The 17,923-nt window shown below is 44.5% G+C and overlaps 1 protein-coding gene across 1 annotated transcript in view; it reads right to left on the bottom strand.

The window, feature by feature from the left end:
- ZNF281 (zinc finger protein 281) overlaps window positions 1-17,923 on the bottom strand; it is a 242,750-nt gene that overhangs the window by 190,130 nt on the left and 34,697 nt on the right. The window lies entirely within an intron of this gene.

Raw genomic sequence — 17,923 nt, 5'->3', positions numbered from 1 at the left:
GCATCTTCTTGTTTGGTCTCCTGTTTGGAGGTTGTTTTGTTAGCTCTATGCAGTAACAGCACTGTATTAGATTTCAAATCCATTTCTCTAAAGTGAAGTCCTTCCATTTTTGAAGGAAAAAGTATAGTCTACCTCCTACTGGTGTTGTATGCTGGAGGAACTGTAAACTTATAGGATGTTGGTTTTGTATAGGTTGAGTTATCGTGAGCATACTCACTTGTTCTTGGTGAGTGTGCAAGATTTTGAATGCAGTCAGATCTGGTCTGCCTCTTTGTGGCTGACCTCTGCCACGGGGACACCCTCGAAAGGATTGCCTTCCTTGGTGAAACTGCCAGTTCTGTTGCTGCCCTCACTGCTGCCCCTGGCTTGCTCCTTGGTATGTTTGTTGGTAAGTTTGATGTGAGGTAATAGGTTGGTGGGTAATAGGTCTTCTTGAGGGTGTGCCCCCACGCATGCCTCTGAATTGTAGGGCGCCCATGGACCTTGCTGTCTCGTCCTTTTTAGGTCTCGGCTCGAAGGCTGCGCTTGCGCAGTCTCGATCCGAGATTTAATGACTTGGAGAAGAGGGGCTTGAACCCGCCCCTCTTCTCCCCTGTTCTCCATTGGCTGGCCTCTTGAATGCTGGCCAGCCATTGGAGAAGAGGTCCGTCATTCCGATTAGGCCACGTCCTTTTCGGATTCGGGGGCGTGTTTTTTTCAAGAAGTCTAATTATCTCCTCCAGCCAATGGCAAGAGGAGAACACGCCCCCGAATCCGAAAGCTCCGCTGCCTTTCTCCGAGGCATTTCTGCTTCGCCTCGGAGAAAGGCGGTGGTGTGCTTGTTAAATGTATTTGTGAATATATTAGTAAGTTAAAAGTTCATAACATGTAGTCAAACGGGGAGAAGCATTTACAAATCCAACCGTTTTGCTTATACCTTTTACAAGAATTACTACACTCTGTACTGGCGCCAGTGAAGACCTCAGCAGCGTCTATACAGCAGAATTAATAATGCTCGTGTTCTATTAGAAAGCTTTGTTTCAGGCGCCAATGGAAACCGATTAAAAAATGTGGATGTAGAGAGAAGTGATAATACAGGGGAAAACTATAGAGGACATTTTGAATCTTGGATTCCGTGCGTCAGCTCAACATCCCGTGATTCTGCGCTAATCACGTAATCTCCACGAGCCTTTAAAAAATGAATTTGTGTTGTGTAATCTGGTGCTCGTGAAATGCGGCCTTCGGCCGAGTTTGCGCTATGTAACGGCAACAAAAAACAAAACCAACAAAAAATGCTGTGCATTTGTTTTCCCATGGTGGCTATAGTAAATTATACCGACCACCAAGACAGATGTCGTTTAAAACACTTTCTGGGGGATGTGATTTTTTAAAATCTTTTTACATAGATCTGAAAGGTTTCCGACTCGGTGCATTCCTGTGCGCAGTACGATGTGAGGGATTTATCTATGTGTCTTAGCAACGAGTCCTCCGCACACAGACATGTTGTGTATCTAGTAGTAACGGAGTAAAAATAACAGGTGCTGGCCGAGGAAGCCAGGCTTTTCTTCACTGCAAAGTGGGAGTAGATCATCCCCACGAAGTAAGGTTTAAATGTGATGTGGGAATTTAAAAATACGTCACGTTAAAATACATAGAAAAATGGTAAAGCGAGGGTGCTAAGGCAAAAGCTGAAACGGTGCAGTGTGCTCGCCTCAGAAGATAGCTTGATACTCCTGGTGCCACACTGGATGTGCCATGAGAGAGCTTGAAACCCCTAAATGTTGCTGTTGGTGAATCTAACGGTGCTCCCCCTTCCTTGTTAGTTGGGTCGTTCAAGAATACATGCGCTGCCTGCACATTTCAGACGATCCCTAAAGCACGGGAAGGCGATCCCTTGGTCTGTTCTATTGTTCCCGGCTTGGCCGTTTACCGCTGGGGTTGCTGCTGTCATGCCAAAGATAGAGAAAGCGGACTGCAAACGCTGAGGAGTCCCACGCCGGCCATTTTAGAGCACATCGTTCTTTTTTTTTTAAATAAGCTCAAAGAGCTTCCAAACAGATAACGAAGGTACAAAGTTAAATCGTCATATATTAGTAGAGATATTGGTTTGAAATTAATTAACAAGTAAGTACTGCCTACACATATTTTAGAAACAGGTTGCCTTTATTAAAATGGTTTCCGAAAATTGTGCCTAAGAAAGTATTTCAACTCACAAAAAAGTATGCATTTATAATTCAACTTATGAAGCTGTTACGCACATAAAGCTGAAGGTCGCTGATAAATTCGCGTTAGGCCGTTCTCTTCAAGATGGCGTTCATTTGATCGGGAGCCACAGCTGACCAGACTTTACACCCATTTCTGTCACTGCGCAGTACCTCTGGCCTAGTCTAGGGGTCGCTGCCGAGCTCTTTCGCTCCCTCCCTCTCACACACACACACACACACACACACACACATCCCCTTCTCTCAGGCGAGCAGCAGCCGCCGCGGCCTCGCATATTCCGGGCTCTTTTTGTGTGTGTGAGCGTGTGCAGAGCGCGAGTGCGTCCTGTAAGCGGGCGCGAGCGGCCGGTGTGTGATCGAATGTGGTAAGTGCAATACACACACACATACACCATCCCTGGATGTCTCCCGAAAGAACAGACAGAAAAAACCTATAAAAATCAAATAAACCGGGGAAAAAACACTGGATCTCTCTTGCCGAAGCTGGTGAGAGGCATGGAGTGGGGTGCAGGGGAGCCGGGTCCGTGTTTCCGTTGGCCCTGCTGAAGATCCCAGACCCCCCCCCCAGTTCAGCCCGCCGACGGCCCTGCTATCACCCCCCCCCCTCTTTAAATACCAACTTTTCTTTGAAAAGAGACCACTCTCCGGCCTTTCAGTCCCGAAGACGACGATGGGGACTCGGGTTCCCTAACACGGAGAGAGGGGATTAAAAAAATAAATACAAAGGGGAAAAAATACATTTTGTTTTTAAAATCCCCAAAACGATGGCAAACTCGACAGGGAAACCTCAAGAGGACCAGCGGAGGAAAGGGCAAGCTTTCCTGGACGAGCTGAGGCAGTTCCACCACAGCAGAGGGTGAGAAGACCCATTTAGCCTTAAACCTATAAGACACGGGGGATGGTGGAGGGGTAGCTTTGCCAGGGGTCCGGCATCGCCGGCCTCGTCTGCCGGATCTCTCTAATGCTCTTTGTGCACAGGTCCCAGGTTCGAAAGCTGCCGGCTGTGGCGGGCAGGGAGCTGGACCTGCATGCTCTGTACACCCGGGTCACTACTCTGGGCGGCTCCTCTAAGGTGAGCGGGGGGCCGCGCCGGCAAACTTCATTCTCCTGTCAAACACTTTATGGATTTCCCTCGCTGCTGCTCTGGACTGCGTCCGGGTAGTGTGGGGGCAAATAAGGTCCTTTGCGGAGAGAGGCCTGAGGTGTCACAGGCCCTGCCAATATCTCTCCATGTACTATTCAAAATCAGTCTAATTTGAGTTTACTGGCCTAGGCAATTGTCAATGTTTTCATACCGTTTCATAAGTAGCTAGATATCTTGGGCAGTGGGTAGCAGTGAAGGCCTTCATATACGGCTATGTCAGGTTAGACACACAAATGCATGTAGACACTCTGTGCGCTGCAGCCCATACCCGACTACACTGCGGCACAACTGGATATGGAGCAAAGACGATTGATCTACCTACAGGGCAATAACTGTGGAAATGCTGCCTCATCACCCTTCGAAATCTCAGAGATCCCCTTCTCGACCACCAGCACGTCTTTCTGAGGCAAGCCCCCTATGGCCCCATGAGAGACACTGTATGAGTGATCACCACACCCGTCACAACTTCCCTGAGGGATGGCGACATAGGATAGCAGCTCGGAGCAACTTCAATAGCGAATACCGTATATATCACCGTGCAGTGACCAATGTTCCCTCTAATTTTTTTACTCTGTGTGCGGCAGTGAAGTTAGAGCTATTGGCATTGCTCATGACATTTTTGTTTGTTTTTGTTTTTAAAACATGTAAAGAAACGGCATTGTTATTTACAATGTCAATAGCTTAATCAGTGTGTGTGTAGGTGGCTCTGTGTGTGGGTGCAAATGCAATAGGTATCGCATTTGAGAGTGATTAAGCTATTGACATTGTAAATAACAAAGCCGTTTCTTTAAATGTTTTTAAAACAAAAACAAACAAAAACAAGCATTTACAATGCAACGGTCTCGGCATTGTTAAAGTTAGAGCTATTGGCATTGCTCATGACAATGCCGTTTCTTTAAATGTTTTAAAAACAAAAACAAACAAAAATAATGTCATGAGCAATGCCAATAGCTCTAACTTTACCAATGCCGAGACAATTGCATTGTAAATGCTTGTTTTAAGTTGGTCGAGTTTGTTGTCAACCACACTTCCAAACAGTTGATCGCCATTAAATGGTGAGTTTATGATATTGCTTTGCACTTCTGGCTTGAAACCGGATATTCTCAGCCATGCATGCCTCCTTTCTGTGATGCCAATCATCATTTGTCTGCTTGATGTCTCTGCAGCATCTAGGGCTGACTTTAAACATGTGTTAGCAGCGTCCAGCAGTAGGCAACGGTTGCAGACCGGATGCTGATCCTTTTGTGCATATTTGTGGTGGCAATTTTTGCAGACCTTGAACGGCGTCTTGTCCATTACTGTGCACAGGGAGCCCCCTGCATGTGCATTCTCCGTTCGAAGAGTTGGATTTTTCACCTTTCGTCGGACTCCGGTCGTTTGGATTGAAGTCCTGAAAGTCAAAATGTTGTACCACAGTCCCGCAGAAGTTTTTCCATATTTTTTGTCGATTCTTCTCTACAATCTAGGAAGCTCCTTCAGTATCGATCCAGACCCAACTGCGGAAAAAAAGAATCTAAAGATGTCGACCAAAGGTAGTAACTTCCGGGGGAAAAAGGAAATACAACAATTTCAGACCCAACCACTAGATAGCGGAATAATGCACAGCATGTGAAATCGAGAAAAGATTCACGCTGCAAAAAAGGTACTATGCCAACAACCCAACACCTGAGGTGACTTGACGCAAGAAAAAGTTGCCTGTCATATGGTATCATAAAGAATTGACACCACATAAAACATCGGTCATAATTCCTCACAAATTGAGGATTGCAGAAAATTATAAGAACATCCACTCCAGAAGACAGGTAATGTCGATCAGACAGAACCACGTGTGTCAAGAATATAAGAAGAAGGAAAGCTTACCATAAAGTCAAAAAATCCTCAGATTATAAAAGTGTCTCCAAGACTAATATGGATGATTGGTAACCTTGCCAGAGGCCAAAACGGCCCGACACCTAAGACATATCGTCTGAGGTCAAGGACAACAAGCCATCAAATTTACATTGGTCTTCGGACAAGTTGGCCAAACCCATGCTCACAAACCTTGGCTGCCAATTTACAGCACCACAATATGAAGCAGGGCTAGGATTTGCCTGCATTTGAGGGCATCCCCACGCGGTAAAGTCCAAGAATGCCACGACTTGAACCGCCACTTAACATTTGACTTAACAGGAGAACAACGTCCTCCAGAGCTGCTTCGGCTCCTAGATTGTCCCCACAAATGCTCTTCCCGGGGTGACTAAGACAGAGGCTGTGAAGCCTCCGAGGACCGTGATGCGCCGCAATCAACGTCAAATGCTGCTACTGCAACAACTTAGTTTAAGCATCTGGCAGAAGCCACAACCTTGGGCGTTTTAGTGCTCGCCTAAACACCACATACAAATTGTATGCGGGTCCGTCACCGACGTGTCTGCTACAAGACCCACAAGGATTGAAACCTGTAGACATAGAAAAGGAACACTGTTCCACCGGCAACAAAGTTATCGAGGTAGGTCCCAAAATAGACACGAGGAACCTCTTCTCCGAATCTGCGTTACTGCGCCGAAGAAAGAAACTGGTGTACTCATGCCGGAAGGGACTTATTGACGTTGTGACCGGAGTCGACGCAATCGCTGAGCCGTCCTCCGGCGCACAGAGGTACAGCTGAAAAATGTGCAGATCCAGACTGCCACCTGGGTAGAATTCAAAAGTTAAGGAATGTGCAGATAGATGTCTCAGATGGGCTTGACACCGGCTCTCGTGAGATCCTGAAGGGTGGGTAGCTGTAAGGAAGGACAAGAGGAGAAAGTGGGGAGGGGAGAGGGGAGGAAGGAAGGAAAAAGATCTTCCATGTTATGAAGAATCGAAAGCGGGATTGCAGAGAAGTTGAAGCAAGTTGTGATGGCTCTCTAGGTCCCATTGCAGGGGGAGCATTAGCCAGAGGACATCGAAAGCAGTCTGTAGCACAGATGAGACTTGTTTCTCCGGTTTAAACTCCGGCATCTCGCTTTTCCCCCTCTCTCAACGAATACAATCCACAGAAAAATCCACGAAGGCTTCATGAAACTTATTTTAGAGACTCTTCAAGGCGGACCTGTAAAAACCTGAAAGGTAGCAAGGGCCATGAGCAACCTGCCGGAAGTGTAGAGGACAAAGTCCGGAAACATCCTGGAATGCTGAAAACCTCCTTCACCTGATGAACTGAGCCAGCAAACACCACTTCAGATGAGTTCTCAAACTGACGCAAGCTCAAGTCCAGACGACATGAAAATCTACTCAGTCAACAATAGCAGTACATTGAGAAAGACGTCCCAGTGCGCAATCATTACAGACAGTGAAAATTTCTACCAAATATAACAAAACTTCTAATGCATTGCAGATTATTCAGTTCAATGTTGTTCAATCACATCTGCCCATCCATTACAGAGTACATCTTCCTTTTCTTTTTGATACAATGTGGCCACCACGGAGGCTCGATCAGAGTCTTTCCACCATTACCTATGTAATGAGTTTTTTTCACCAGTTGCAGCGCGTACACGCAACGGACGAGAGCCTCAGTACATAACCAGAGTCATCGAGCCTGGAAGCTCCACACACGGAGATGGACTCGCCCAACAGACTGCAGGTAGGAGCGGCTCGCGTTGCCCTTAATGTTTAACTGCTCCTAACATGCTCTATCCTTTACAGGCTTAGCTGTTTGGTCCTCCTTTTTTGTAGAATACAGATGCGTTTAGTTTTTCAAAACCTTTCAACGCTTTACTCATCCCCTATCGACCCAACGATAAGCAGCAGTGCTCCGATTCTCTTTCTCCCCCAGCGCGTGCAATACCTTTTACTGTGGATATAGCGCCCCCCACCCTCCCACAGACAATATTGCAATCCAGTTCTGCTCTGAAGTATCCTGCTTTTAGACGGTTTCCCCTTTTTTACGGTTTTAAATGTAACAGACGCTTTGGCTTTGTTTGACTTCGCATGCGCAACATCTGTGCCCTTTCCATTTTTTGACAGGTTGTGACACTGGGTCCTCCTTTTCTTCTTTGTAACAGATTTATCGGAATCGATAGATTAACCTCTGGGTCTTTGCCTTCTGAAAAATTACAAATGATGAAATACTCCTGCAGCTTCCACCTAATTCAAGTGGGTCTGGGTACCTCACGTCCCTTAGATCTCGTTTAATCTAATTTAGCTTGATTCATTCTGACTGCACCCTTTTCTCATTTTAGGTGCCTATCCGCCGCTCGGTGTCCTTGTGAGCCTACGGGCCTGCCCACAACTGAACCACCTCATGCCAAGGGTGGTGTATGGTGATTGTTTAGCGGTTTTTTTACCCTCCCCAAAAGTAACTATGTATCACACAATTAAGACTCAGTATCCCCCGTTTTTACTTTCCCCAGGTGCTACCCATTTCCCTAGTCCTGAGGAAGACCCCGCTGTAAGGATCACAACAGCCTACATTATATTGGGGTCGAAACGTCGACTTTTGTTCTGTTCTATGCCAGCCCTTACCAACAGTGATTGTCAACTGTGATATTGTATGGACTTTTAAGCATGGCAATGTTGAAAATGAACACAATACCTTGTGGCAAATACAAGCCATTGCCGCTGTAACTTATTTTGTGATAATAACGATGTCACTACCTTTTCCATACACCTTTACGACCCCCACTTAATCCACACTTACCTCCCTTTCTTTTTCTCCCACTGCTGTGGGGCACTTGTGTAAATATATATTTTTGTAATCATATGCTGACTAACCATTACTGAGGATTGTTCAATGTGATTAAACATTGAACTAAATCTGCAATGCATTAGTTATTTTGTTATATTTGGTAGAAATTTTCACTGTCTGTAACGATTGCACACTGGAACCTCTTATTGTACTGCTACATACCCAGGTCCCAGTGACTTATTTGGGTCTACCCTTTACTTATAACTAGGGATCACGGTTTTATGGTATTTATTTTTTGGGCGTTTCCGTCTGTATTTATCCATATTTATTATGGGTTTTATGAAAAAATAAAGCTGAAACTGGTATATTTCCACATTTATTTAACCAATAAATATGCCGTCATGGTTGAATGCCTGCCAGGTTTCAGTGATCTGAACACCCACAGAAGATATATCAATGCACTTATATAAAAAAATGCAGATTTCAGTATCAACCTTGTGCATATCTACAGCTGTTTAAGGCTCTTTATTAAGATGCCTTTTTTTAACCACACAGTTAATGGACTGCCAGTCATGGCAGAGTGTATTTAGAATCACTCCAAAAACACCCAATTTCCGTTTTAATCCACATTTAAAAATAAATACATATAAGAAAATAAATGGTTTTCTGTCTATTTATCTGTAAAAGTCAGTAAAAACGGAAATCAGGGAGCCTTACTTATAACCCAGTTAATAGCAGCACAACCACCAGGTTAACCTACACCCATAATTTATAAGCCATTCCCCAACAAAGAGAAAATCGACCTACCCTCTGATTTGTATCAGGGGTTAAGGGGGTCAAAAACAAGATCAAGTTGGTTGATCAAGTGCAAGCGAAAACCGGAGAGCAAGACGATAGTCCGGTATCAGGAACTCAAAATTTTCATTTGCTGGGCGGTAATGTGAATCTCTAACGGAGGCGGTGTTCCCCCTGCAGATACCCTCAGTTGAGACCACACTAATTGAGATCCTAAGGGAATTGTGAGAGATGAAAATCTCCCAGGAAGAAGCCAATAGGAAAACCAATGAGCAGTTGGGAAAAGTTGTACCAATATTCAACTACTTTCCTCTCATATGACCCAGGTGGAGCAGAGGGTCTCTACCCTGGAAGATTCGAGCAACAACCAGGAAGGAGTCAATACCAAAATCCAAGCGAAACTAGGGGAACTACAGCTGAAGCCCAACGACATACAAAAAAAAAAACAAACAAAAAAATAAATAAATAAAACAAATGAAAAAAAAAAAAAAATCAATCATGACCTGCACATCTAAGATTTGTAGGAATTCCAAAGGATTGAGGCTGAGCAGACCGTCAGAGCTAATTTCAGGCCTTATCTTCAAGCATGTACTCTCAGATCAAAACAAATCAAGGAATCGACTTGAATATTATTCATGCACATAGGTTTCCGTCTGTTTGGTTTACGAACTGCAAGCATCTTCGAACAATTCTGGGCAGTTTTTGCGATTTCAGAATTAAAGAGCTAATTTTGTCAAAAGCAATTAAAAACACATCCACTACTTCTGATAAGCTAATTTTCCCCCAGACATCTCGATTCTAGCAACACACCGGCGTAGAGAGTTTGAGGAGCTAATTGAAGAGTTTAAACGCCATGGCACACCGGCCGGCATTGTTCGGACATCTAAACTAGAGGCTCTGTTTAAGGGTCGGGCACATATATTTCAATCAGTTGAACTGGCTAGAAATTTGTTGTATTCAATCAAGTAATCTGCACAAGGAGGAGGGTTGAGAAGTAGTATTTCTTGAATGATTATGTTGTGAGAGATTCTAGAATGAGCTGAATGGGAATGTGCGTGTGTGGGGGGGGGGAGGGGCTTTTTGGCAAGACGGTGCGTGTCTTTACGGTCTCCCCGGATGGCGGGTTCCAAGAGTGGCATGCCAACAAAGCACGCACTCCGGGGGCAAGGAGGCAGGGATGGGTTGCCAGAATAGGGGCCCAGGACAGGTAGGGCTTCAGAGGTGGGAGGGGCGGCAAAAAAATAAAAATTAAAAAGGTCAGGTTGAGGCTGCAGTTTCAATTCAGGGGGTGCAAGTATTCTTCCCACAGGCACTGATGGAGCAAGTAGGGGCGAAAATCGAAAAATTTGAAGTGGACAAGCTAACATAACCGGGCACTCTAAGGGGGTTAGAATTCTTCATATTTTTGTATGATGACTAGAAAATTTATAAAAATAGTTTACCAGAACATTAATGGATCTAAAAATCAGATCAGGTTCAGATCTGCACTTCAATGGCTTGTTTCAGCCCAAGTACAAATATTTTTTCTCCAAGAACCTCATCTTAAACAGCAGTCTAAGCTATCCACAATGCAGAATTGTATTTCTCAAACATTCTTCGCTTCTGCTGGGTCTACGGTTAGGGGTATGGCTATATTACCCACCCGGAACTTTAGGGGGGAGGTTCTGTAGGTGTCTAGGGACCCTAGAGCAAGGTGGATTATCGTTACCATAAAACGCGAAAATCAACTTTACCCTTTAGTTAGCTTCTATGGCCCTATTGAAGATGATATAGCCGCCCTCAAAGATCTGTAGGAGGCTCTCCTCACATCTTCTGGCCTCTTGATGATAGAGTGTGACTAATATCTTGCAGGTTGTAAAGCTCGACTTTTCTCATAAAAATTAATCCCAGAATATGCCTAGGGCTTCTAGTTTCTGGGCCAAAATGGTCAAGGAACTAGCGTTAGTTGATCCCAGGCAGTTAGAGCATCCACAAGCTCAGGAATTTACCTGCTTTTCTAAAAGGTTTAACTAGGCCTGAAGGATGGACTTTTTTTAATTTATTTATTTTGTATCAATGAGTTAGGCGGAATCCTGACATACTTTCTAAACCATTTTCAGACCATTCAGTCCCCACCATAGAAGTAAACATTGGCTTCGAGCAGCTTAAAAGACTGCAGTGGTGTTAAGTCACTATTAACAGACACTAGGTGGGTAGCAGAGATGTATTCCAATCCAGTTGAGTTCCTAGTGAGGACCACTGTTAAACTTCCACATTTCCAGTCTGGTAGGCATGCAAGGCTTAAATTTGGGGCAAAGTAATTGCTTTAGAGCACAAGTATCTGGATTTAGGAGGGAAAAATTGCAAGTTTTGCAACTAGATTTTGGATCAAGCACCACGGGACCATCCGACAGGTTACTCTCGGAGTGCAGATTAATGAAGGCTAGGCAGGTGCTGAAAGGTTATACAGCCCAGACAACAGTCAATCAGCACTCGAGCTCTCAGCATTATTATGAAGAGTAAGCACACCGTTCGATTCTTGGCCTAGCCAGTCAAAAAAAGGCATTACAACACAACCATCAAATCAGTTTACGGTGAGGTCAGGAGAAGAACGGCTGATCTGTTGGACAATATAGATAGGTTCTTTTTAACTCACTACACTAATCTTTATGCATCCTCCTCTGTGATCTCCTCAGATGCAATTAACAAATATCTAGAGGCTATCAATCTTCCTTCTCTTAGTACAGAACAGTAGACGATAGTAGTGGCCCAAATTACACTCACTGAGCTTCAGGAGAAGATCCGGATTTGCCCTAATGGTAAATTATGTGGGATGGACGGGCTGCCAGCTGAGATGTACAAAATCTTTATGGCTCAGATCACAGATTCTTGGTTAAACTGTTAATGAAATAACGTCCTGAGCTCATTTAAAGGATGTAATCATCAGCCATTGTGTCCAATTGTTCTGAACTTCTACTACCGACTGAAATGCGGCCACAATTTCAGACTTCAAATTCCATTAGGTCCTAGTGCATTTTCACTTCCCATGATTTCTCAGAACGTTATCAGCTCAACAATCTTCCCACTTTAGTCAATGCCCAGAACCTACTGCGTCAGTGACAGTCTTGTCCTTAAACTATTATTGGGCAAGTAGCTTTAATTAGGATGATGAGCCTACCACTCTTTTTTCCTTTTTTCTAATACAATGACCAATGTGCCCCAAAGATTCTTTAGTGAGATTGATCAGATGTTGCACCATTTTATCTGGTCCGGGAAGAAGCCCCGTAACAAAATCGGAAACTCTAATGTTACCTATTGAGGATGTTGGCTAGCTCTTCCCAATTTCGAAAAGTACTAATGGGGCTCGTTTTAGATTGGAGTCTTCGTGCAGTAATACCACTGAACCTCTGTAATAATTTCAATCTTGAGCATATACTTTGGGAAATCGGAATGCAGCTTCCCCTCAATTGAAGGATTGGGATCTTTTAGGTCTCCAGGTCTCAGGACTGGTAAAAAGCTTAGGTCCTAGGCATTAAAGAAAAAAAAAAAAGGTATGATGTCCTAGAGGCAGATACAAATGAGTGATCCGGCATATCTCCAATTTCCCCATTTTATGCAAAGAATCCAGCCCCCGAGGGACTCTTGCCTCCACTATTAATCAAGTCTATTACATTAGTGAACAAAAGGGAGTTGGCAACTGGAATTGTATTTAAGTGCAACAACTACAGTTTAAATTGGTACTGGGTTAAACAAGAATGAGCTCTCTACAGAGTGTAGGGTAGAACTTTCTACCTGGAAACAATGCAATCAATGGACTCAAAGCCATCAGAGGGGCGAACTTTAAAAGGATGGCTTTACTTCCAAAAGTATTCGAGATGAGCTTTAGGAGGTGGGCTTGACAGAGGAGACGGACTTAATATATGCATGAACGGGTCAGTACTATTAGAGTTTACAAATAAGACTTTCCAGTGGCCTGGCACGAAACTCCGGGTTTCTTTAGCACCTGATCCTCTGGGTGCCCTTTTTGAGATTTGTAATTTGAGATTTGTAATTCCTAAGGGCCATCTTTATGGCAAAGACAGCTGCACTTGAAAACATCCTTAATGCAAAATCTCTCATTCTCCAAAAGTGGAAAGCAGGGGAAGTTTAATCATATAACTCGAGTTTACAAAATGCAACGGGTGAAAGCAAGGGGACAATTATATGGTAATGGTAAGGGCGCTAATGAAATTTCAAAACATTTGGGATGGGGGAGGGGGGGGGGGGGAGACAATGTGTTCTATCCTATTATGGGTTTCATATGTTTGTTTTCTACCATCGTATCTCTTTGAATAAAGCTCGATTACAGTTGTATGAACCTGATAAGCCGTGTCCTTAGGACTAAATGTAACATATTACCTTGTGCTTCTATCCGTTTCACTAAATAAAAAAAATAGTATTACAAAAAAGGACTTCTTCCTTCTATCGATCTGGACTGCAGAGACTATGCTTCCAACTGGCTCGACCATTTCCATGGTAGTACCTTTCTTTCTGCTCTATATTTTCTAAAAATATTTGCAACATATTATTCTGTGTGAGGAATATCACAATACAATCCTTTTCTTTGACTCTCATGGCCCTGTAGCATTGCCAAAAGTGCCAAACCTACACTTAAAAAACAAGTGTGAGGCAAAACATTTCAGCCCACTGAATCACTAAAAGAGAAAATAAATAATTAATATGAACAGTTTACTTGATTAAGTGTCTCCAGCAAGAGAGGAGGTAAGAGGTCAGAAACCTTCTCTTGAAGCTCTCTGTATATACAAATTAGGAACTTTATGGCCCAAAGTTCAATGAATACCTCAAAAAACGAATCTACAGTTGGATGTTAAAGAGTGGTAATCGCCATATTAGTACATTTACATTGCAAGAACATGCTAGAGGAGGCAAAATATTTGCACTGCCATGTGATAACAATGGTAAAAATAGATTCTAGGAAAGTATATTGTTTCAACAAAACATCAATCGCTAAACTGCAGTTGCATCTACATTATAAGGATAGCAGGATAGGTGTGTATGTATGTAAAGTGCGAGTGTGCTAATTCATACCTTTACACATACTAGCCATGTCTGTGCAATCATTGGTTATGTGAAAGAAAATAAAAATTCAAAATATGGGTTTAATCTTTGACCGGAGCAGCCACTTGTCAGCAAAGCAGTAAGCAGCAACTGAAAAAACTTTTTCAAAAAGCCTAACAGATGTGTGCAAATCCAAATATACAGCATCAAAACAAATATGGGCAAACTCTACCCAACCAGTGACAAATGCTACTTGAGCAATTGGATTTACAACATGCACAATGCTTATGGCGTTCGAGAAAAAAAATACAATGGTAACTTGTGGAGAAAAAAGTTAAGCATTTAATTATTATACCAGGTAACAAGAAGGCTGCAGATGCTAAAGCACCAGTGTGTTCCAAAACAAGAGGCTGCAGTTTTATTCATAATTAACATCAGCATTATATCTTAGGAAACTTCCATTAGTTCTCCTTCAGCAATACTGGCAGAGTTTCAGTCCTGATTTCTTTGCTTCCCTCCTCTAAATATTCATAACAGTATAAGGAGAGAAATACGCAAACTGGCTACAAGGCATGTCCAAGACCCTTTTTTAAACTATTTCAAAGGAAATGTAATACAAATGGTGAATAAACCAACAAACTTTTTTATGTTATTTTGGTTTCGACTGTCGCTCGGATACTCAACCTCCTAACTGAGAAATACAAATATGGATGATTTAACACCTATACTTAGAGGTCAAACACACAAAAGGTAATGGAAGAAATGATTACCTTCAGTCTAACCGGTGACAATTGCACAGGGTAGAATTCCAACCTCGTTTTTTCGGCCCATCATGCCACCTCAGTTTATACCCAGCCATATGCAAATCAATCTGGACCCTGCTCCAATATGAACAGTTCAGCCCCAACTGCCATCCCAAGTCCTTCCTGAACTGGAACACAAGTGATCCAAGGTCCGTTTTGCCCACATTGGCGCAGGACAGTCGGGTGATAACAAAGCAGATGGAAACCAGATAATGTCGGTTTTAGATGGGTCCAGTTTAATTGATAAGATAGCCCTACACTGTGTTGAATGGCTGGAATGCATTTAGTGCCTGCAAGTGAGTAGAGTGGAAGATTTTAGTATTACCGGCATCGAGATGATAGAAGCCAGAGCAAATGATAATTTCACCAGACGCTGAAGTACAGAGGAGGGAGAGGGTCAAACCAGGAGTCAGACAGGACACCTACTGGCACAGGTGAGGGAAAAGATACAAAAGGAGCATCATAAAAATGATAGGATAAACATACATGATTGCTCTAGCCAGCATTACCCACTCACAATATGATGTCGATGATCCGCAATTGGTTGCAGATCATCGACAACGAAGTGTAGACTTGACCGGATCATCGACAGCACACAGCCTCTCACCTCTGCCCGCTCCGACTCCGGCTGGGTTGGGCTGAGGAGCATCGCCGGCAACGGAGTGGAGCCTGGACTGCACCGCCGACTGAACATCGCTCCACTCTGCGACAGTAGAGGAAGGGCTCAGCTGGGTACAAGGTTCGGGCCCCCTATTCATCGGCGGGTTAAATAGAAAGATTAGAGTCCCGTTGGACCCACCGCAACTATGAGACATGGAAGCTCCAATAATGGCCCCTTTTAAGCAGGATTGACCCGCAACGGCTGCAGATGTCAGACAAATAGAGAAGCACGTAGTTATATCAGCGATGTCGTGGTCCGGTGCACTGGGGTTCCTCTATGAGGCAGTCAGGGAACGTACGGGCATAACGAACGAAGGAGCATGGTGAGCCCTCAGGTGATTTGTCAGGACCCAGCTCACTGAGCCTCATTGAACAAGCCTGCCCTCACGAGGGCTTCCCCTGACGAAGCCCGCAGCCCAACTCCGCCCCCTCAGGCACGATTGACAACAACGTCGATGCAACTCTCATAATTCTTTTCATTTTTACAGTGTATTCGTATCGGCGTGATTTTCCCGCATATGAGAGCGAAGTGCGGACGAAGCCCACAGCTCAACTCCGCCCCCTCAGGCACGACTGACAACATCGATGCAACTCAAACTTTTCATGTTCATTTTTACAGTGTTTCCATATCGGAGTGTTTTTACCGCACATGGGAGCGAAGTGCGCATCATTTGGCACCACCTTTGCTAACTACGGGCAGAATTTACCTCTAAATCTGCAAAATGGCATCCCACACAAATCCCATTACTTTGGGGTCCTCCTCCAGCTTGTTGTTCTAGGCAGGTAAAGACTTCGACTCTCCAAGGAAGCAGGCGTAATAAAAATTGAAAAAGGACTAAACACCCATAGAGCCACGGAATTTGAAATAGGACTACTGCTGGCTTAGCCCAGTTAATGGAAAAAGACACAGGACTATCTCGCTGGCTATGATTCCACTCCTAAAGAGGTGGCCATCTTGAACTGACTCCCTCCCAATGGACAAGCTCCTGTACGATGCTAGTTCACGCCCATTGATCTCCCTATCTACTTATACAGGTCAGAATCTCAACTGAAACTTTAATTTATCTTAATTTATTTCGCTCTCATTCTTTACTGCTCCTGCCCGATCTTTCATTCGCCTGCCACGGTGCACTTACCACGTTACTTGAACCAACCCCTACTCCTCCCTCTGCCTTTTTTCCCCCCTCGGCCCCAAACTCACACCACTACCCCCGCTGCTCCATCACCTTCATTCGCACGTCCCCCCCTCCTTCCCAAGCCCATCCCCCCTTCACACCACTGAGCCCCCTTTACAGGCCACATACACACATCACCTCATAACTCCCTAATACTAACAGTGCCGGCCCCACTATGGAGCGCACAGGTGTACATACCTACACCATCAATTACCCACCCAACCTTCCAAACGCTTTAAACACAATATGACAAAACTACACCCTGAATCTCTGATCCCTACTTTTCAACAAATAACGGGCATATAACCACTGACATCTTCTACACTAAACGAATAGCACAATGGAGGAAAGCATTCCTAGCTATATTCTCGATCTCCTCCACCAGGAAAACTGCACACGGTCTCATAATCTCTATATCCCCCTCCCCAAATTTCAAAGCTGGAGCAACCATCACCAGCTATCATAACGGAATCATTCTCATGCAATCAACAGACCGCAGCTTAAACCTGTTGGATAAAATCTTTCCCATTATCAAACAACAAGTTATAAAACCCCAAACCTCCCCCCAGGCGACTCCCACCACCAGCACACAGCCTATCACACCGCCAAACACTACCTCTAGCCACGCTCCACTGTTATCACAACCAATATTTACACCCGAGCTCTATGCTACCCCTCCCTCCCCGCTCGACTTCCCCATAAGACACTCCCCCTTACTACTGCACCAGCATTTACACCCATCACAGACGCCGCATCCTCCCCTGGAACGAACACATTTCCCCCCCCATTGTCAACACTAACCTCTGCAAAACCATCACTCCCACAACCACGTCCCCACCGCACACCTAGACGCCTCCTACATCGACTATCTAGTCCAGTCCACCCCCCCCCCCCCGATCTGGAGAGGAAACCAGATGGGGCGCCTCACAACAACCTAGAATACGTGCTTCCTTCCTACCTACCATCAACAGGACGCAAGCACAACAACAACCTTAATACATTCACCAGGCTCTACCTCCTGCAAAACCATAAACATCCACGAACACATCCCCACCGCACACCCCTACGCCTCCTACATCCACTCCCCACTCCAGTCCACCCCCGATCTAGAGAGGGAACCAGATAGGATGCCTCACAACAACCTAGAAGACGTGCCTCTCTCTTACCACCCACGGGACGGAAGCACACCTCCCACACCCATTATACATCCACCAACCTTGCTCCCACCTTCACCAGACCCTAGATTTGACGAGAGCATACGCTCGTTACGGCAAATCAAAGAAGAACTACAAGCTTTATCTGAGGTTCTTCTGAACCAACCCTGGAACACTAGATTAGCACGACAGACCAAATCAAACTTTAACTTGACCCACTCAGTAGTCACCTCGAAATGTTCAACCTCTAGGTGGAAATCAGTTCCTTTCCACAATAAATCGACCTGCCCAATCCGCAGCACTAATCCT

The sequence above is a fragment of the Triturus cristatus genome, chromosome 1_1 (genome assembly GCF_964204655.1).
Source record: "Triturus cristatus chromosome 1_1, aTriCri1.1, whole genome shotgun sequence".
NCBI classification, from domain to species: Eukaryota; Metazoa; Chordata; class Amphibia; order Caudata; family Salamandridae; genus Triturus; species Triturus cristatus.
This window is presented reverse-complemented; position numbering and strand designations above follow the sequence as displayed.